Source organism: Panthera pardus, unplaced genomic scaffold (assembly GCF_024362965.1).
Source record: "Panthera pardus isolate Hobbes unplaced genomic scaffold, ASM2436296v1 HiC_scaffold_20, whole genome shotgun sequence".
Classification (NCBI taxonomy): Eukaryota; Metazoa; Chordata; class Mammalia; order Carnivora; family Felidae; genus Panthera; species Panthera pardus.
In genome coordinates this window covers 61655654-61678848 of record NW_026526766.1, presented here as the reverse complement: position 1 = coordinate 61678848, position 23195 = coordinate 61655654, and the positions used below count along the sequence as shown (strand labels likewise).

The window sequence follows — 23195 nt, the reverse complement described above, 5'->3', positions numbered from 1 at the left end:
AAACTGGGTAAAAATTGAAATCCATTTACCATAGTTTCATAGCATTTTACAGCTGTCAATTGACTTTTTAGTTTATTTTTCATATTTCAAAATGTTTTTTAAGAGAAGCTTCTGTTATCTCAAAATCTTTTAAAATCTCTTTTTTGTTTAAATTACCTTGGACATATTTATTTTGGGGGATGAATTTATTGAGCACTTAGAGCAGTTCTTGGCACAGAGTAGGTGCTCTGTAAACATTTGATGGGTGAATGAAAGCAGTTTTCAAGAAGCTTTATACCAGATATTCTATTTTCTTTATCCTAACCAGCCTTGTGGCCTTAATAACTTTTCTGAGAGAGTTTTACGTAGAGTTTAGGCCTAAGAGAGCAGCCGAGGAGGCTGGTTGCACATCAGTGTGCTGTCACCATTGCAGCTGGTCTACAGAAGAGCTGTGCCTTTAGTTGTACCACTCTGTGACATCTGTGTTTGAACCAAGAACCAATTCAGGTATCCTAAGGAATTGTACCACATTTTGACTTAACTCCCCCTAAGAATTAATCTCTGGCTTATCTCTATTTTGATGTGCCTCTCTTACTATAACACTTTCACAAGATTGTGTTCTTTCCTCTTTTCTTCACTGCCTCGGCCCTGGGAATAAACAACCATCAGTGAGTTCTTCACTTCTAGTCATCAGGTTTCCAACTGTAACCCTCACTTTGCTTTTCATTTCTGGATGCTACTATTTAAGGCAGCTTCCAAGTGCATACTCACTTGTCCGCCATCTATCACCCATAGACTGAGGGGTCCAAATGTGGAATATTTAGTAGATATCTCTGGAATTATATCTACTAAACGTTTAATATATTAAGCATTTAAAAATTTACCTTTTGAAAAGGTAATGCATTCACTTGATTCACACAACAAAGTGTTTAGAAATGAGCAGTTTCCTTTCCACCCCTGTTCCCCATCTATTCAATTCCCGTCCTTCCAGAATTTTTAAGTGCATATTCAAGCCAATACAAATATAAATTCTGTTTTTCATTTTATATAATACATATAATTATATATGTATTATTCTCCCTTTTTTACTTAACAGTGTTTCTTGGAGTTCTTTCCATAACAGTGGGAAAATATCCCAGATATATTTCACTTTAATAATATATCTTGGAGCTCTTTTCCACATCATTGTGTGGGTATAGCATCATTTATATCACCAGTCCCATATTGATGGGCATTTGGGAAATTTTCAATCTTTTGCTATTAGAAACAATACTGCAATAAGTACTTTTGTTACATAGATTATTTCATACTTGTGTAAATGTATTTGTAGGGTAAAATTTTAAAAGTGGAATTGCTGACCAAAGAGTGTATGTTATTATAATTTTATAGGTACTACCAAATTGCTCTCTATAGAGGTTGTACAATGTACACCCCCACCAGAAACGCATGGGAGTGACTGGTTACCCATGTTCTTGCCCACAAAATGTGTTCTTGAACTTTTGGATTTTTTCCAATCTGATGGGTGAAAAATGTTATCTTAGTGTAGTTTTAATTTCTATTTACCTTATGAGTGAGTTTGAATATCTTTTCATATGTTTAGGAGCCATTTATATTTCCTTTTTTGTGAAATGTGTCTTTTATCCCTACCTTTCTTGGTGGGGGGGCGGGAGGGGGAGTGGTTGGTTGTTTAAAATCACCCTGTGGCTGTTGTGTTTAATTTGCCTGTTGTAATGTGAGTTGCAGCATGTCTGCCATCCCCGTTTGTTATTGTCTTTCATCTTTGCTTATGGTGTTTTTGCTAAGTAGATTTTTTTTTTAAATGTAGTTGAATTTGTTATACTTTTATGACTTCTGGATTTTGGGTCACAGTTAGAAAAGCCTGTCCCATTACAAAGTTGTAAAAGAATTCTCTCATATTATCTTCTATTATCTTTGTGGTTTCTATTTTACACTTAAGTTTTTACCCATTTTTCTTGGTGTATGGGTGATGGATGGGTCCAACTATATTTTTCTCCGAATGACTACTCAGTTGCCCCAGAAGCATTTGTGAATAGTCCATCTCTATGCTGTTTTGTTTCTTACAAAAACAAGACTGATTTATCTATTTTTTTTCACACCTACTTTGCTGTGATTGAATATAAATACTGTTCTCTGTTTTCCTTCCTATAGAACACCTTTCTTTTTTTTTTAAATTTTTTTTTTTTTTAACATTTATTTTTGAGACAGAGAGAGACAGAGCATGAACGGGGGAGGGGCAGAGAGAGAGGGAGACACAGAATCTGAAGCAGGCTCCGGGCTCTGAACTGTCAGCACAGAGCCTGACGCGGGGCTCGAACTCACGGACCGCGAGAACGTGACCTGAGCTGAAATCGGACGCTTAACCGACTGAGCCACCCAGGCGCCCCTAGAACACCTTTCTTAACGACAGTGGCAATAATGTCTTTCACCCTGCTACCTCCTTGCTTGCCTCAGCAACACCCACAGCCTGGCAACCAGTTAATATTTGAGTTGAATATAGGTGCTCAGAAAGCTCTCCAGATTTTCCATTGAACATTAACTAGCTAAAAAGAAATCCTAACTGTAATCAGGTTCCTTAGAGGACTTCGAACCAGGGATGTCTTCTGGCTCTCGCTAGACATATTGACCAGCTATTGTAGAAGCTGAAGTCCACTACCTGAGTTCTTCACTCCTAAAGCAGTCCAGTTCGAGTTGCTTCTTCCTGTGCAAGGTCATATCATCTGCCATCTCTGCTTTGTCTGACAATGTGGGAAATTACCTTCTATAGTTGGAGTGGGAACCATAATATGCCAAAAACCTGGTTTGAATCCTCTGTCGTGCAGTGGCCAGCTCCAAAACCTCATTTACTGTGAAAGTGATTATGGAATGATTTGGGGAACATTTGTCTTCAACTTGAGACCCAGGCAGATTAGGTTTTTTCATAGGGAACCTGGGGAAAACCCTAGTACTGTTCTACCCAGGGGAGAGAATCCAAGCAGGCTGATGAACCAGTTTACTTGGTATCCTTACAAGCACGTACTAAGCTACTTGGGTTCATTTTACAGCTCCTTGCCTTGATAAAAGACTTCCTTCCACTTTTGAACCATTGCCCTAGGTGATTTTTCTTTTTCAGACTTGTCCAGGCTATCTTGCTTGTTCTTTATTACTGAATCTTTTTTGGGAATCCTATTTCTTATCTGTGCCTTCAGACTTTCCCCTGATGCTGATGGTGTGTTCTTTGTCCAATACCAAATTGACTTAAAATTATTTTGGCCAAAACCAATTTTGTGAACACAGACTGGCCAACTGGCAGTTTGGGTAAAAAAATGATTTGACTTAGGGCGAGAGAGAGAGAGAGAGAGAGAGAGAGAGAGAGAGAGAATATCCTAAGTTAATTAAATTTTTGAGTAGTGGTAATTTTAGAGTATTATGGGGTGATTAAACACTTTGATTCATTTTTTTAGGGATTTTTCTAACTTCTTTTATATTTCAAATCAATTTTCAGCTACAAGAATACTTTGTTGCTTATGATATCAAAAAGTTAAAACAACCTCGTTTCCCAACCTTAGGAATAGTTGGACAAGCTTGATCTTAACTACAAGGCAGTTAAAGGTTAATTGGAACAACGAAAACATAAACATCAAACGATAAGATAAAAACATGTTTCCTTTTTTTCCCCCTTCTTCATTAAAAAGGCAGTGTATGTGCAGTACAGGACACTCAGAAAAATGTAGATAAGAAATAGAAGGACAAAAGAAAAAAAGCTGTAAGTTCATTCCAGAATAACCACTGTTGTCCTTCCCTGTCTTTTCAAATGCATTTTATACACATAAACTCTGCATGTTGTTTGTAATCTGCCATTATTTAAGCATTCTTCAGTTACTGATTAGTCACCTTTGTGTAGGATTAGGTTTTGGTTCCATTTTGGTTTTTGTCTGGAAGCTGTGGACTGGGCCATCTTCACTGTGAATAGATGGCCATTCTTTTTTTTCCTTCTGTCCATCAATCTTGCCTAGGCCCACATCCAGACTGGGCCCCAAAGACGCTCTGCTTCCTGTAAGTGAGATAGTTTGTAAATGAAGCCATTCTGCCAAGCTTTTCTATGGACTTAGAAAAGGGGTCAGTTTTCAGAATTCCTGTGGAACTCTGATTATATATAAAATAATTCTTGGAGTTTGTGCTTGATGTATATTATATTTATATATATGTAAATTACATAGGGAGAATAAAGAGGGAAAGAGTAGATTGAATTTCCACTAAAATGAAAATAACGAGGCGTTGCATTAGAGAAATCCATGATCATTGGAGGGAAATTATTTAAAGAGATTTTCTCTAAATCAGTGTTGGCAAATATACTCTGTATTGTGCCCAAACCCAAGTCCATGGAAGACATCACTAATGAGTCATGTCACTGTTTTTCACTGATCCAAACTCTGCTTTGGATCATTCTTAAATTGGGGTTCTAGATAGCTGTATCTACTGGAATAGGTGTGGAACACCAATCTCTTTGCCATTCTTGCTCTAAAATGTTGCATTAAAGATTTTTTTTTAAATAGTGGATTGAATAGAAAGTTTTAATAAAATGTTTTATATCTGATGAATAAGTTTATGATGGTAAATATGAGATGTGAGCAGGCAGTAATTATCTGAGTCTCACGCAAAGCACATGCCTCATTGTTATGATCATGGAAGAAGCATAATTAAATTACAGTTTTGTTCTGGAGTGAAAACAATGTCACAGTAATACTCATCATTATAAATTGCCCATGGTATGGTCATGGCGATTGACTCTCTCCAGCATTCGTTCTATCCCAGATGATTAGTGTAAGCAATTATGGTTGATCCCATTTCCTTTGCCAGTGAAGGCTTAGGCATGGCCTGTAACCTGTTCTGGCCAATGAGATTTGAAAGGAAGTCTGGAGGAGGGCCAGAGTGCTTCTGGGAAAGAGTTTCTTATTCCTAAAAAGAGATAAAAGAAAGAGATGGTACCTTTTCTTCCTCTGATGATGTTATGAGAGAATGTAATGGCTATAACTGCTCAGGCCATCTTAGAACAATGAGAAAAAGTAGCTTTGGAAGAAGTTCATCTAGAAGGTAACAGAACGAGAGAAGAAACCTGAGTCCTTGATGACCTTATTGAACTGCTGATTTTATTTTTGGTCTGCTCTACCTCTGAACTTCTAGTTCTGTGAGATAATACAGCGTGATTTGGGATTTTGTCACTTGTAGCCAAAAGCATTCTGAGTGGTTATACCTACTTTGTCCCAAGCAGATTCATGTCCGATGGATTTGATTTTATTATGATACATTTACTTTTATCAGGGCTCTTCCCTCTCCTGACTTCTGGCTTCATAGAGTGTGTGCAGATTCTCGGCCAGTTCTTGTCTTGATCTTCTCTAAGGGACATTGCCTCAGACCAGGGTTCTTCAGAGAAAGCAGTAAAGAACTGGTGTATTTTCTCATCTTGTGTCTTTTACTCATGGCATAGAGTAAGTAGTACCAGGAATGTGTACAGGTCAGGGTATTTGAGTCTTCATTATGGCTTCACTGTTTCGTACCCATGATCTTGGGCAAGTCACTTGAAGATGTTGAATTTCTTCTTTGAAATTTGTTACTGATAGTCTTTTTTTTCCTTCATGGTATTGTGATTCAAATGAAGTCATGTGAACATGGCAAATTTTAAAAAGTCCAGTTTTTAAAAAATGAATACTCAGGCTTGGTTGGATTTTCTGATTATTTTCCAGTGAATTAATGTCAAAATCTCTATAATCAGCTCTGTGTAACGCTTGTTAGCCTGTAAGAAAGGCAAGAAAGTGTGATATGGGTCATAATAATACAAGTAATTAGGGATTGAAGTTGATATTTTAGTGGCAACTTACAGCCTGAAATAAAGTGAAAGGACTATACAATTATGAAGGAGAAATAAAGGTCAGAATGTTTATCTTGAGGCTTGATTCTAGTTCAACCAGAAATTCTGGTGAGCCAAATTTGGGGAAAGAGAAACCAGTAGAAGAAACACCCCCCTCTAGTGGCGAGGGGCCAGGTTCTATACTTTGGTTGCTAAGATGGGTGACTAGGGAATGAATGGCTTTTTAGCATGTTTTTTAAGTTTTGTTTTTTGTTTTTCTTTTAAAGATTTTACTTTTAAGTAATTTCTATATGTCCTGTGGGGTTCAAACTTAAAATGCATGTTCTACCAACTGAGCCAGCCAGGTGCCCCAGGATGTTTTTTAAGTTTCTTAAGAAGAATCCCAAGGATCTAGAGTCAGAACTTTTAAGGAAGATCTTTAGCCCATCTTCCTTATCAAGGGAGTTAACACATTTTACAGAATAAGTAGTAGTTTGGCAGTCTCATGTGGAATTGATTGAAAAATATAGATGCTACAGTTGGAAGTGGTTCACAGTTTACTTTTTTTGTAGGTCATTTAAGAGCATGAGAATTAGGAGACTATTGTTGCTAAATTTCTTATTAATCTGAGATAATACAGTATGTACCTTTATAAATCCATTTGTAGGGGGATAAAGCCTATATTTAAAGTTATGGGTATGCCATACAGTAGTATTCACCTATATATACAAAATAATGGGGTGGCTTTCCTAAGTATAATTATTGATTTGAAATTTTTTAGTGGCCATCCTGAGAACTGAATGTTTAACATGCATCTTGGAGGTGATTTAATTGCTTTCTATGGAAAGGTAGTGAAATTAGGTAGATTAAAATAACATATTACCCACAATTCAGTGGTTTGGTGGGAACACCTAATGCATTATTGAAGGACATCTCATTTTAAGGATGTATGTTGTTGATGGTAATAATTATAAGTGATTATTACATTTACAAATCTCAAAGTCCTTGAAGTTTTTATTGTTCAACTGCTATTTGGGAAGAATCCTTTAACATTTACTTAAAGGTTTCTGAAGAGGCAACATTTCAGACAACACATTTTTATGGAACTCTGGGTTAGATCTAAGGATGATTTGAGTGCCATTCTACTCTAATACAGAATAGAATGATTAAGGCACAAGAAAATAAATTCTGGTACCAGACTGCATTATCAAAGTGCCATTTTTTAAAATTTTTAATGTCAAACTTCCTTGCCCTGAAGGGAAGACATTTGCAGCTTGCAGTAGAACCAACCTCTCAATAACTTAAAATGTGTCTGAAGATGTTTTATGTGAAATAAAAATGGAAACATTCTCTCGGAAATATGAACTTGTACATTGGTAAAGTAAGATTATAGAGTTATGAAGTGAACTTTTGTATGTAACTTGTGGAACTAATATCCTTAGTTTACGGTTATACTTCATAAATATACTTGATTTTAGAAAGAAGAACTAGGTCTGGCAGTAGATCAGGATCTACCTATTGGGGAAAACCAGAAATAGGAGGAAGAGATTATTAATGGTTCATTCTTCACCGAGAAAAATTCAGTATGGAATAATTAAGGTCAGCTACAGAAAGAATTATGATTATGTTAAGTGAGTTCACAGATATTGTTGAAGGCAAATCAGCTAGAACTGATTTGTTAATATATATGGGGGCAATAAACCAATTAGATAGTCTCTTTACTAAATTAGTATGACAGTAGTAGAAGATTATCTGGAGGGAAATAAAATAGACGATAGGGTTAGTGGTAATTAGGCCTTCATTAAATCCTAGCACTAAAGAGGTACTATGTATATTAGTGATAGCTTAATTCTATACATAAAATTGGATATTAAGAATTGATAGAATGTTGGCATTGTTAAAATTAGGCACGTTGATTTTTGTGTAAAGGGTTGCAGCAAGTGGATTTGAATAAAGAGCCTGTGCTCCAAACCTCATTTGAAATTCCAGATAAAGTATAAGAATAATAATAATACATATTCACATAGGATTTTACAGTGTTCTGAGTGTTTTCAGATCCATGATTTCAGTTTAGTCTTATCAGAACTCTGGGGGATAGTAGCACAGGTCTGATTATCCCATTTTTACTAATAAGGCAGTGGAGGCTCAGGGAGGCTAATGGACTTGCTAAGCAGCAAATAGGGACAAAACTGTCAGGTGTGGTACTTGAACCCAGGGCTTCTTACCAAAATGCCTTTGTTCACTGTCTCCTGGGGCTGCAGTAACCAATTATCACAGATCCGGGGCATAAACAACAGAAACGTATTTTCCCACAGCTCAGGAAGCCAGAAGTTTGAAATCAAGGTGTTGGCAGGCAGCACCCCTCCAGAGCCTCCAGAGGAGAATCCATTCGTTGCCTCTTCTGGCTTCTGGTGGCCGCTGGCATTCCTTGACTTACGGTTGCCTCACTCCAGTCTCTGCCTCTGTGTTCTCATAGCCTCCTTCTTTTCTGCTCCGTGTCTTTTCCTCTTCTGTCTCAAAACACTCTTGGCCTTTCTCTGGAAAGGACTTTCTCTGATAAGGACTGGCTTTAAGACTCCACTTGTGATTAGATTTAGGGCATGCCTAGTTAAGCCAGGATGATTTCCTCATCTCAAGATCCTAAATTACATCCCCAAAGGCCCCTTATTCAAAGAAGGTGATAGTCATAGGTCCTAGGTATTAGGGCATGAACATATCTTTTCAGGGGCCACCATTTAACCCCACTACATTTATTATATGCAATTTAACTCTTTATCTTCCTTTTGGATTGAAAAAATAATCTTCCATGTGAAGATAGGTAGTGGACTTAGGGAATTTTTAGCTAGTATCTAGAGAGGAACATTTAAAATATTTCTGATTGGTGCTAAGTGGTTAGTAAGTAGAATTGACCTAATACAAGGGTTCCACCAAATTGTTATGTTGGCTTTCGCATTCACAGAACTATAAAAGATGGGATTAAAATAAGTTAAAGTAACATTTGCTATTCACGATTAACTATTAAAAGTTGGCTTTTTTGTTTTTGTTTCTTGTGCTAGAAGAGGTGTATGTGTATGTGTGTTTTGCATTTTGTTAATGACCTTGGTATGATCAGTTTCTTACATCACATGGGCGTTCTAATTTGGGTCATATAAATCAAGATTCATATATGTAACTCTTTGAGGGAAGGGGCTCCATGTGTCTTACGGTTAGAACTCCAGTTTACTGCTTGACACATAACATAGATGTGCTCAAGTAATTTGCTGAATGAACGAAATAACTTTTTTATGACATTCAAATCACGTAGCCACAGATCCCATACTAGTTCACTTTTTGGAGGGTCCTGAGTGGCAATAACAATAAGATCTACTCATTGTAGGAGAATCCTCCATGTCTCTCAGAGATTGCACTGTGAGTACATTTACTCTTTTTTTTTTAATGTTTATTTATTTTTGAGAGAGAGAGACAGAGACAGAGACAGAGACAGAGTGCGAGCAGGGGAAGGGCAGAGAGGGAGACACAGACTCCGAAGCAGGCTTCAGGCTCCGAGCTGTCAGCACAGAGTCTGACGTGGGGCTCAAATCCATGAACTGTGGGATCATGACATGTGCCAAAGTCAGATGCTTAACTGACTGAGCTACCCAGGTGCCTCAAGTCCATTTACTCTTGACGGAGCTTACAACTTTTTTCATCTATGATAATCTTGAACTCTAGGCCAAAAAAACTGTCATCCTTGCCTTGTTCACATTAATAAAAATTAATCAATGAGATTCCTTCAGCCCATCAGTTCACTACTCACTAGCATGAGCTCAGGTAGCATTAGAGGCAGTAGCAAGGGGCTTATTGTACAGCTTTTCAGATCATTAGTGCTAAACATTAAGGTCTGGGGAAGGTTCTGGCTTTTGCCTTCTCAAAGGTCTACTACAAAGTTTTCACTTTCTGATACAAATTCCAGTGTTAACAGATCGAAGTCCAGTGATTATAATGAACTATGTGCCAGACTCTTCTGGGTATTATCGCAAATACTGCTTCCAGCCAACCTTAGAAGTGAAGTACTGTCATCATTCCTGTTTTACAGAAGCACAAAGAAGTTAAGTAACTTGCCCAGGCTCACACCAAGATTTGAAGCCAGGTAGTCTTACTTCAGAGCCTATGTGCTTAGCCATCTCCAATGCTGGCCTCATGCTCATTCGTTTGTAAGTAACCTGTTCTTTCTTTTTGAAAGTTTATATTTTTCTTTATTAAACTTTAGAACTTTTGCCAGGATATGTCTAAGCTGTATGCCTTTTTTCATTTATCCTGCCTGGCACACAATGAGTGCTTTTGATCTAAGAACTCTAGTCTCCTCCTGAGGGAAGTTTTCTTGCACTATGTTTTGATTATTGCTTTCTCCAATGCAGTCCCTCTTGAGTTTCTTTTATTTGCAATGAGGGCTCCTAGATCTGCCCCCCATTTCTCTTTCCTTTTCATTCAGGAATTCCATTTCTTTTATTTTTGATTTGGATATGTGATAACTCATTCACTTGCTTTTCCAGATAACAAGTTTGTTCTTTTAAGGGTTGGTTCTACTGTTTAATTCCTCAGTTGAAATTTGAAGTTTATAAATTGTTCAAAGAATTTCTCAGTCTATTATGTTTTTTCCATATTAAAATATCATAATCAAGTAAACAAGGTTTATTTGAGATGTGTTAAGGCTGTTTCAACATTAGGAAATATTAATTTAATGTATCACTTTAATAGATCAGAAGAAAAAAATTTAGGATTATTTCCCCAGATATTACAATGGTATTTGATAAATCAGTATTCATTCATAATAAAATGAAGAAATAAAAAACAGTTCTTGGTAACCCAGGAGATGAAAGATATTTTCTAATAGCCACTGTCATACTTAACATTGAAATAACTTAAGGGATATTTCCTAAGTGTATTCTCTGAACTGTGGGTTTTTAATTTAAAATTTTGTTTTTATTTCATTGATGTATATTTATATCCTTTTACCAATACCACGTTGTCTTAAGTGCTTAGTTTTATATTAAGTACAGAAATCAGGTAATGTGAATTCTCCTTCCTGTTTCTCTTTTTCAGAGTTGTTCCACTCATTCTAGGTCCTCCGCTTTTCCATATAAAGTTTAGAATCAGTCTGCCAAATTCTACCAAAAACTATGCTGGAATTATTTTTGAGATTGCATTGAATATGTAGTTCAATTTGGAGAAGACTTGATATTCTAACAATATTGAGTCTTCCAATCCAAGAACATGTTACATAGTGCCAGTTTTACTTAGGTCTTTTTTATTTATCTCTTTAGTTTTGTTTTTTTTTTTAAAGCATACATATTTTGCATGTATTTTGTTAGCTCTATCTCATATTCTGTTGCTATTTTACATGATACTTTTTTAAATCAAGCTTTTAATTTTAATTCCAGTATGGTTTAACATATAGTCTTATATTAGTCTCAGGTGTACAATATAGTGATTCAACACTTCTGTACAACACCTAGTGCCTGTCACAAGTGTACTCCTTAATCCCCATCGCCTATTTCACCTGTCCCCCCGCCCACCTTCCCTCTGATAACTACCAGTATGTTCTGTATAGTTAAGAGTCTATTGCTTGGTTTGCCCCCTTTTCTCTTTTTTTCCTTTGCTTGTTTGTTTTGTTTCTTAAATTCCACATATGAATGAGATCATATGGTATTTGTCTTTCTCTGACTTATTTTGCTGAGCATTATACTCTCTGGCTTCATCCATGTTGTTGTAAATGGCAAGATTTAATTCGTTTTTATGGCTAAATAATATTCCATTTTATGTATGTATGTGTGCATACACACACACATGCACACACATATATATACACACCATATTTTCTGTATCCATCTATGAATGGGCACTTGGGCTGCTTCCATAATTTGGCTGTTGTAAATAATGCTGCTATAAATATAGAGGTGCATGTATCTCTTTGAATTCGTGTTTTTGTATTTTTTTTGGTAAATACCCAGTAATGCAATTGTTGAATTGTAGGGTAGTTCTGTTTTTAACTTTTTGAGGAACCTCCATACTGTTTTCCACAGTGGCTGTCCCCGTTCACATTTCTACCAACATGCACAAGGGTTCCCCTTTCCCCATATCCTCACCAGTGCTTGTTTTTTCTCATGTTTTTGATTTTAGCCATTTTGACAGGTGTGAGGTGATATCTCGTAGTTTTGATTTGCGTTTCCCTGATGATGAGTGATGTTGAGCATCTTTTCATGTATGTGTTTGTTGGCCATCTGGATGTCTTCTTTGGAGAAATGTCTGTTCATGTCTTCTGCCTATATATATATTTTTTAAGTTTATGTATTTGAGAGAGACAGAGATAGCACAAGCAGGGAAGGGGAAGAGAGAGAGGGAGAGAGAATCCCAAGCAGCTCTGTAGCGCAGAGCCTGACATGGGGCTCAAACTCATGAAACCTTGAGATCATGACCTGAGCTGGAACCAAGAGTTGGACGCTTAACTGACTGAACCACAAAGGCACCCCTCTGCCCATTTTTTAAATTGGATTGTTTGTTTTTTTGGGTGTTGAGTTGTATCAGTTCTTTATATATTTTGGGTACTAACCTTTTTTGGATATGTCATTTGCAAATGTCTTCTTGCATTCAGTAGGTTGCCTTTTAGTTTTGTTGATTGTTTCCTTTGTTGTGCAGCTTTTTGTTTTGATGCAGTACCTGTAGTTTACTTTTGCTTTTATTTCCCTTGCCTCAGGAGACATATCTAGAAAAATGTTGCTATGACTGATATCAGAGAAATTACTGCCTGTGTTTTCTTCTAGGATTTTATGGTTTCAGGTTCCACATTTAGGTTTTTAATCCATTTTGAGTTTGTTTATTTATTAAAATTTTTTTTTAACATTTAATCATTTTTGAGAGACAGAAAGAATGAGTATGAGCAGGGGAGGGGCAGAGAGAGAGGCAGACACAGAATCTGAAGCAGGCTCCAGGCCCTGAGCTGTCAGCACAGAGCACAATGTGGGGCCCGAGCCCGTGAACTGTGAGATCACAATCTGAGCCGAAGTCAGACACTTAACCGACTGAGCCACCCAGGTGCTCCAGTTTTGAGTTTATTTTTGTGTATGGTATAAGAAAGTGGTCTGGTTTCTTTCTTTTTCATGTAGCTGTCCAGTGTTCCTAACACCGTTTGTTGAAGAGATTGTCCTTTTCCCTTTGGATATTTTTTCCTGCTTTATCAAAGATAAATTGATGTTACAATTGTGGGTTTATGTTTGCGTTTTCTATCATGTTCCAATGAGCTATGTGTCTATTCTGTTTTGGTTACTACAGATTTGTAATATTTTGTGAAGTCTGGAATAGTGATACCTTCAGTTTTGTTTTTCTTTTTCAGGATTGCTTTGGCTATTTGGGGTCTTTTGTGGTTCCATACAAATTTTAGGATTGTTTGATTTAGTTTTGTGAAAAATACTGTTGGTATTTTGATAGGAATTGCATTAAATGTGTATATTGGCTTGGGTAACATAGACATTTTAATAATATTTGTTTTTTCAATCCATGAGCATGGATGTCTTTCCATTTCTTTGTGTCATCTTCAGTTTCTTTCATCAGTGTTTTAAAATTTTCAGAGTACAGGTCTTTCACCTCTTTGGTAACTTTATTCCCAAGTATTTTGTTATTTTTGGTGCAATTGTAAATGGGATTGTTTTCTTAATTTCTCTTTCTGTGCTTCGTTATTAGTGTATAGGGATCTGGAGTTTTATTAAAAAAAAGGTATTTTAGTATGTTGGTTACAATAAGGCAACATATTTTAACAAACACCAACATTTCAACACCTTAATACAATAAGAACTTATTTCTCCTTCATGTAATACTCCCATGTGGATGTTTCTGGTTGATAAACAGTTTTTCTCTGTATGGATTCAGGGACTCAGGTTCCTTGCATCATGTGGCTCTGCCATTTCCTAAGGCCTTGACATCTTCTCTTTCCAACTGGCAGAAAGGCAAGGATATGGTGGAGAATGCACACTCTCTTCTCAATTACTTTGGTCTTGACACAATGCACATCATTTCTGTTCACATTCTTACATTCCATAGGCCAGATAGGTGTTCTCACCTATCTGTAAGGTGTGTTTGTATATTGGTAGTGGGGCGGGGGGCATGGCAGAATGGGAAATAGTATCACCTGGGCAGCCACACGTAAGGGAAAGGAATAGACGTTCTCATTTGTAATTGGCAAGATGACACCTCTGAATAGAAGACACTGTGGTAATTAATATCTTTCAAATTTTAAACTATACATATCCTTTGAACTTAAAACTCCACTTCTAGCAGTTTTTACTGAATATATATTTACAAATGTGTACCTATTTACATTTTAAGGACACATCTAGTAACGTTGTAGTAGCAAAATATTAGAAATATTCTGAATGTCCATCAAAGGGGACTGGATAGGGGCGCCTGGGTGGCTCAGTCAGTTAAGCGTCCGACTTCAGCTCAGGTCACGATCTCGAGGTCCGTGAGTTCGAGCCCCGCGTCGGGCTCTGGGCTGACAGCTCAGAGCCTGGAGCCTGCTTCCGATTCTGTGTCTCCCTCTCTCTCTGCCCCTCCCCCGTTCATGCTCTGTCTCTGTCTCTCAAAAATAAATAAATGTTAAAAAAAAATTAAAAAAAAAAGGGGACTGGATAATCAAGTGGTTATATTTTCATACAATGGAACATTTTGTAGCTACTAAGAGTAATAAGGCAGTGATAAGTGTATTGCCTGGGAGATTTGAAAAATGAGGTACAGGATTGTGTGTGCATGGCTACCACTTATTTAAAAAGAAATATATACACATACGCAAAATATCTGTGGAAGGATCACAAGAAACCGGTAACAGTGGTTGTTTCTGGTTACAACTAAAAGGTGATTGGGGAATGGGATGGGAGAGAGACATGCTTTTACTGTATACTCATCTATACCTTTTGATATGCTCCTTTTTAGATATAAAGAAGTTAGTTGTAGAAGTATAGTAAATGACATGGAAAGATGGTTGTAATATATTGTTGCCTGAATAAGCTGTTGACTGAAAGGAATGTACAATAGGGTTTCAGTTTTATAAATAAATAATTTTTAAGTGGCATATACAAAAATATAGTGGTTTTTTAGTGATTTTTTGCTTATCTGTATTTAAGATCTTTTAAATAATGCGCATCTATCACCTTTGTAATTAAAATACATAAATAAAAATAAAAGAAGAAATACAATGAAAACTTTCCCTAGTACTCCCTGAAGTTAACCCTGCCATGAAATCTTTCCCCATTTCAGCTGAATGCCTCTTATTTGCTTTCATGCTACATCTTTCATACATTCATCACACCTTGAATTGCATTATCACATACACATTTATCTTACCTACTCTGTACATTCTTTTAAAGGCCTGGATCTTACCAGATGCATCCAGATTCCCTGTCTATGCCAAGAACAGTATCTTTCTCATAACAGGTGTGCAGTAAATACTGAGTTGGTGTTTGAAGCAGAGAGCACAGTGAGTAAAGTCGTTGTGCATTTTGTTGTTTTGTGATGCAACCTGTATTCAATACTGTACCAGATTCACTCTGTAGTTATGCCGGGGCCCATTAGGTGCAGTGCAAAGCATGTGGGTGAAAGGCTTTCCTTTCTAAAATGATACTGGTTGTCCCTAGAGATCTCTGTTTCTGCATCTTAGATTAGTTAGTGTGGTTTGGTTATAGAAATATATATAGCAAAAATGACATAAAGTTGAAAATAAATTTAAGGTTAATCAAATTGCTGATGACATGGTTCTGCTGTTTTACAGGTGAGACACTCCTACCTGCTTGATATATTTTTTAAAGATTTAAAAAAAATGTTTATTTATTTTTGAGAGAGAGAAACTGCAAGCGGGGGAGGGGCAGAGAGAGAGAGGGGGACAGGAGATCCCAAACGGTCTCTGGACTGACAGCTGCTAGCCCAATGTGGGGCTCGAACTCATGAACCAGGAGATCATGACCTGAGCCAAAGTCTGACGCTTAACCGACTGAGCCACCCAGGTGCCCCTCTGCTTGGTATTTTAATTTAGATCAGTTTGCTCCTATTTTTCTCCCCATATTACTTTCCTTTCCCCATTTGTGTCTTTTTGCTACAACATCTCCTTGTACACATAACTTTAGTTCTGTTATGGTTATAGGGGCCAGTTATGCATGAGAAGAGATAGAATTGGGAGCTGATAATGTTACTTACAGCAGTTAAGATTTTTTTAATTGAAATTGCTTGAGAATTGCTTTGATGGCCTGGCTTCTCTTCATGTCCCAGTTTTATTGCTAGATTTCTTGCCACTTTATTGCCTTATTCTCCGTTTTTCTTCCCTATGTTCTAGTCACAGAGGTTTACTCAGTATACCCCAAAAGTTCTTTCTAGGGCCTTTCCTCAAAACTTTTCTTACCGGGAGGTTCTCTGCATATGTCCATTAATTTAAGTACTACCTTCCCACAAAGAGCCAGTTCACATGCCACCTCCTCAAAGAAGTCATTACAGATCCTCTTAGTCAATTTCAATATACTCATTCTTCCATTAAATCATTATACCCTCATTAGAGTGCTAATTAAAGTTTATTTATTAATTTTTTCATTGTGTACACATTCATTGAGTGTCTACTGTGCATAAATTGTTCTGGGAGCTAGGGTAAGAGACTGTTAAGACAGTTTTCAAGAAGCTTACAGAATAGTGGGGGAGGCATATGAGCAGGATAGTTTCAGTACAGTGTAATAAGTACAGTGGGTGTGTGCAGGATTCTGTGGGAGCCCAGAGAGGGAGCATCTAATGTAGCAGGGGCTGGGGAATTCCAGAAAGATTTGAGCTGGACATTGGAGAAATGGAGGTAGAGAAAGGAATTTCCCAGACTAATGGAACAGCACGTTGTAAGTCACTGAGATGTGAAATGTCTTGCATATCTGAAGAATAAGTAGCTCAGGCTGCAGAGTGGATGGGGGAAGTGGCAGGAGATGCATTCAAGGAGGCAAGACAATGGAATCGTGATGGACCTTTTGTGCCAAGCTAGGCACACGAGCTTTCTGAAAGCAGTATAGAGCCCTTGAAGGACTTTATGTAGGGGACAACTAAGTAAGCCTTGAGTTGTTTTTCTCGATGGTATGAATCAAGTCTTATACATCATGGTATCACCTTAGCACCTAATACAGAGCTTGATACTAGAGGCCAGTAAAATTGAACTGGGTTTGCTGGGTACTGCTTTAATTCTTTTCAAGAATTAATTTATCTGGAATAATAACAGTAATAGTGTTGAACACTTTTGCACTCTGTCAAATCTATAAGCATTATCTTACCTAATCCTTACTACTCTCTAAGCATAGGGGCTTAGAGCATTTAAGTGAGGGGACCACCATAATAGTTAAGTCTGCTTAGGTTTGAATTTCAGCTCCTCCAGTTACTAGTTTTGGACCTCAAAGTTACATTTGTGCTTCAGTTTCCTCATCTGTAAAATTATAATGATAATAATACCTCATAGGGTATTGTGAGGAGTAGTGATACATGTAAAAACATGTAAAGTGGTTGGCCCTATAGTTGCTAAGCAATTACATATAATTAATTTTTAGCTATTATTAAGAAACACACCCCAAAGTCACAGGCACAATTAGTGGTAAAGCCCAAGATGAACAAGGCAATTTGACTTCAGAATCTTTAATTACTATTTATTCTATGTTATAACTGCTTCTGTGGTTATAGTGAGATGAGTAAAGATGGGTTCCAAGCAGTGAAACAAAATGAAGAATTTTAGTCAACATGGGAAATACCATTTGGGGTAGGGAGTTCTTAGGGGCTCTTCAAATTACCCTCACTTAAAGAACTCTTCCTTTGCTACCTTGCCTGCACTTTAGAGACTTATGTGAGAAGTATATCTCTGTAATTTAGGTAGATGATGCTAATTCCAGATTCACAGTTCACATAGCTATTGAACCTAGAGACTATTTTATAAAGGTCTCCCTCTAGGAGTTTGTCTGCTAGTGCTGGCACCCAGTATACAATGTCAAGTCTTGTAGCTCTGTTCCTTTTCTCCATACTCCCTAGATTTTTCCAACTTTAGGACCCAAGTGGGAGTCTTATGTTGGAGGATGTTGTGCAAACCACATGCGTAAAGAAAATAATTTACATTTTTCCTTTCTTAGCTTCTGGAACATCAGTGATTCCATCCTCCCACTTCTATTGGGCAGAAATTGAGGTATTCTCCTTATGCTCCCTCATCTTCTCCAAAAGGCACCACACACACACACACACACACACACACACACACACACAGACACACACATTCCTTGCCATACATGTCAGAGGGACCCAGCATAACTGCTTTTTTTCTGATTCAAGGTCCTAAGAACATACTAAGTCTTTGGTAATAGAGGCTCCCACCAGCAATTCACTTTTTCTTCTCTGTTCTTACTCTTTCCAGTCATAACTGTCTTTCAGCTTTCTTTTTTTTTCACCAATTTATCCCAATATCCCTTGCACAGTGCTTGGTATATAGTAGGCATGCAATAAGTAGTTTTTGAAAGAATAAAAGAAAGGCAGGATGCATTGTATATTCAATACTTTAATGGTATTCAATTACAGAAAAATGTGCAAAAATATTGCCTTGCTTTAAGTTTCATGGGAACAGATTGGTGTTAGCAAGTAGGCCCCACCGTCACCTCCACTGCCACATTAGAGCTCCCACAACTTCAGGATTTATCCCCCTGAGTATATGTAGTAATGGGACTGAATTGATGCCTCACAAATAGAGATCTCCAGGTTTGGGGCAGGTCTGTCTCATGAGCTTTGTTATTTTTCCAAATTCTTTTGCAATTTCATGACTTCATAATGGAAGAGTTTCCACAAATTTAAGTCCGTATGGAAATTAATAAGTCATAGGAGACATATTGCTTACTATTAGAAAAGGGTGGGGGAAAATAGAATATATCCAGGGCCTATGGTTCAGAATAAATAACCTTCATAATTCTGGTGTCTATAAGGACTCAAATTTATGTAGACAGTGGTGCTGAGACAAACCCTCTTTCACTGGTTTCCTAGGAAAACCGTTAGAGATGTGAAAAAAGAGGCTTAAATTTTAGGAGCTTATGCTTGCCTGAAAGTCCAGACTCATGTTTAGTCTGGGCCATGATGACACACCAGTAGACTATCCAGACATGTTCAAGGCTGTGAACCTGGTCATTCAGGACTTTGTTTGACCTTGGATCTCATACAGTGTATCGCAGTATGCAGAAATAGTGTGTCGAAAGATGAAGAACATCTCCTGAAGCCCAAGAATGTCCTGTGTGTGTGTGTGTGTGTGTGTGTGTGTGTGTGTGTGTCTGTATCTATAACCTGGAGGTAATCTCCAAGACTTCAAATGAAAGTGATACCCAGGTTTGAATCTGGTGTGCTTCATGCACAAACTTTGTTAACTGCTTGCTCTGTCTTCAAACCTCCTTAAAAAGGTTACTTTAAGGTTACTTTTCATACCTCTATAAGCAATTAGAAAAAGAAGACCAAATTAAACCCAAACCAAGAAGATTAAGATAACAGCGGAAATCAGCCAGATAGAAAAGAGATAGTTAATAGAGAAAATTGACAACGCCAAAAGTTTGTCCTTTGAAAGTATAATAAAATTGATGAACCTCTACCGGGATTGATAAGGATAGAAAACAGAAATTACCAACCTGAGGAATGAAAGAAATATCACTAGATCATACTGACATTAAAAGAATAATAAAAAAATAATATGGAAAACAACAATGTGGAAATTTTATACCATTAAATTCAACAAATTAGATGTTTTCAAATTACTTTAAATCATAACTTACTAAAGCTAATACAAGATGGAATAGAAAATCTGAGTAACCCTTTATCTACTTAAAATTTTGAATTTGTGATTTAAAAAACCTTCCCATGAAGAAAACTATAGGTTCAGATGATCTCTCTGAGGAGTACTATAAAACATTTAAAGAAAAAACAATATGAATGCTAAGCAAATTTAGAAAATAAAGGAGGAAGGAATATTTCTTAACTCATTTTATGAAGCAAGTATTACCCGGATACCAAACCTGAGAAAACTATTTCAAAAAAATGTTGCTGATCAGTATTTCTGTGATTGTAGCCACTGCAATATAGTGAATGTTTGTGTCCCTCCAAGATTCATGTGTTCAAATCCTAACCTCCAATGTGATGGAGAAGTCAACAGTCTGCAACCTGGAAGAGGACCCTTACCAGACACTGAATCTGCTGGTGCCTTGATCTTGGACTTCATACCCTCCAGAATTGTGAGAAATAAATGTTTGTTGTTTAAAGTCACTCAGTCTATGGTATTCTGTTACAGTAGCCTGAAGTAAGACAGAAATCAGAATCCTTAATGAAATATTAACAGGTTGAATCCAGCAATATATGAAAAAGTTAGTACCTCATGATCAACTGGGGTCTATTCCAGGAATACAAAGCTGTTTAATCCAAAAGTTAATTAATGTATTTCACATATTAGTATGATAAAGGAAAAAATGTTTAATTCTCTCAATAAATGCAGAAAAAACATTTCACAAAATTCAACAATTCTTGACTTAGCAAATCAGGAATGGAAAGAATTTTATTTAACCTGATGAAGAGCAGCTACAGAACACCTATAGTAGCATCATATTTAACATTAAAATATTGAAAGCCTTCCTCATGATTGAGAACAAAGTATGGATGTCCTCTCTTACTACTTCTGTTTGATATGGCACTGGAGCTCCTAGCCATTGCAATAAGGCAAGAAAAAGAAGTAAAAGCTATAAACTTTGGAAATGAAAAAGTAAAACCCTCTATTTCTCCCCAACATGATTCTTTACATAGAAAATCTTAAGGAAGCCCCAAAACAACTACTAGAACTTAGAAATGAATTTTAAAAGGCCAAAGTAATTTAGAAAAGCTATAGTGAATTTAATACATGAATTTAGAAAATGTAGAACATAAAGTCAATTGTATTTTTATAGATCAGCAGCAAATACTTGGGAAATGCAATTAACAATATAATTCTGTATTAGATAACACCAAAAAACCATAATATACTTAAGAGATGGATCAGAGATCCAAACATAAGATCAAAACCATAAAACTTCTCGAGGGAAACAAAAACTTGGGTTAGGAAAAGATGTCCTAGAGAGAGCATAAATGTCGCTGAATAGAAAGGAAAAAATTGATAAAATGGAACTAAATTTTTTTAAAAAAATGTTTATTTTTGAGAGAGAATGAGCAGGGGAGGGGCAGAGAGGGAGAGGGCAGAGGAACCAAAGTGCGCTCCTCACTGACAGCAGAGAGCCCAATGTGGGGCTAGAACTCACGAACTGTGAGATCATAACCTGAGCTGAAGTTGGACACCTAACTGAGCCACCTAGGCACCTCAGAATAAAAAGTTCTGCTCATCAAGTTATCATAGCAAAAACAAAAAGGGAAGACACAGATTGGAAGAAAATATTTACAATACACATCTCCTACAAACCAGTAATAAATAGACAAACAGCCCAATATAAAATGGGTGAAAGCCTCGAGCAGGTGATTCATGAAGGAAGATGTATAAATAGTCAATAAGCACATGAAATTTGTCAGTACCATTAGTCTTCAGGGAAAACACAAAGTAAAAGTATAATGAGATACTATTTCATACCCACTACAATTGCTAAAATTAAAAAGACAACACCAGCTGTTGGTGAAGATGTGGAGAAACTGCTGGTAAGAGTATAAAATTGCACAGTCACTTTGGAAAAATTTCTGGCAGTGTTCTCATAAAATTAATCATACACCTGTGCTGTGGCCAGAAATCCTACTTCTAGGTATTTATCCAAAAGAAATTGCTATTCCCACAGCAATTTTATTTACTCCAGTCCCAAAATGAAAAGTACCCAAATATCCATCAACAGAAGGATAAATTTTGGTATAAATCATTTAAATACTACCCAGCAAGAAAAAAAGAATAATATATGCAGCAACAAGAGCAGATCCCCAAAACACGTTGAGTGTAGGAAACCAGACACAAAATAATACATAGTGAATGATTCTATTTATATAGAATTACAGAAGGGGTAAAACTTAGGTTGATAGAAATAAGAACATGGTACATGGTAATTTTCTGGGATGATGGAAATGTTTGATATCCTGATTGCGACCGTGGTAGATAACATGGGTATATATATTTGTAAAAACCCATTGAATTGTACACTTATGGTTAGGCATTTCATTGTATGTGTATTTTGCCTCTGTCAAAACCAAACTGACAGTTAACTGTGGCCAAGGGGAGTTAAAGATATGAAGTTGGTCAACAATTATAGTGAAGAACAAAGAAAATGGGTGGTAATATATGACAATAGTAGATTTCAAGGCAAAAGCATTATGTGAAACATTAAACAAAGTAATACGTTTTGTATTGATAAAAGGAAGAATTCATAAGAAATAATTATATCTGGAAGGTATAGCCCAGAAATATATAAACCAAAATATGAACACAAGGGGGATTTGAGATGAGCACAGCAACACAGTATTGACAAAGTAAGTGGAGGATAAGTAGATAAAGAACGAGGATACATAAAGTTTGAGAAAAATCAGTGATATATATTAACTCTATGCCTTATAAAGAGACAATATGCATTGTTTCCTGATGTCCACATTAGACATTTATAAAATGTGATTATATACTGGACCAGATAGAAAACTTTAATATTCCAAAGTAGAAAATGTATAAGCCACAGTTTCTGACCAGAATACCATAAGATTTTGAAATTGACTAAAGCAAAACAATGTAGACTCTTGAATAATTTAAGACACCCTCCTAAATTACTTTGTGGGGCAAAGAGAAAATGTATACATTAATGACAATGAAAACCACTCCTAAAACTTAAGGGTATGGCCAAAGCAGAACTTAGACCAGATTTGGTGCCTTAAACATATATTTAATATTCAATATGAAACAAGGGAAGAATAAATGAAGATATTAGAAATAGAACAACGAATACAACTGAGGATACTGGCGATAGAAGCTCACCAAGTTAAATACAGAAATTAAAGAATTGGTGGACATAAAGAGAGTGGAATGGTAAATCCATTGAGAATGTTGAGAAAAAACAGACAAAACCTCTAAGTCCAGTCAAGGAAGAGGAAAGGAAAGCCGCGATAGGGTTGGAAATGGGCATGGAATGACAGATATGAGGGAGAAGGAATTGCAAGTGAGAATGATGCCCACGTTCAAGCTAATAGATGATAAAATGGATGATTTTCCAAGGAAAAAAACAATCAAGTGTCCAAAATTAATTAAAGGAGACCTGCATATACTAAGTGGACCCACACAGAGAGTCGTAAAGATTGTTAAAGATCTGTTCCACCCAGAAAG

The 23195-nt window shown here is 36.6% G+C and overlaps 1 long non-coding RNA gene across 3 annotated transcripts in view; it reads left to right on the top strand.

Annotated features, from left to right (window-relative positions):
- LOC109270080 (uncharacterized) overlaps nucleotides 1–23195 on the top strand; it is a 529587-nt gene that overhangs the window by 5510 nt on the left and 500882 nt on the right. For 2 of the 3 annotated variants that reach the window (XR_008424280.1, XR_008424279.1), the window contains exon 2: nucleotides 9900–10017. This is a non-coding gene — a long non-coding RNA (uncharacterized LOC109270080). Of the gene's footprint in view, nucleotides 1–9899; nucleotides 10018–15219; nucleotides 20138–23195 lie in introns of those variants that run through there. The other variant, XR_002081411.2, reaches the window with a different exon arrangement.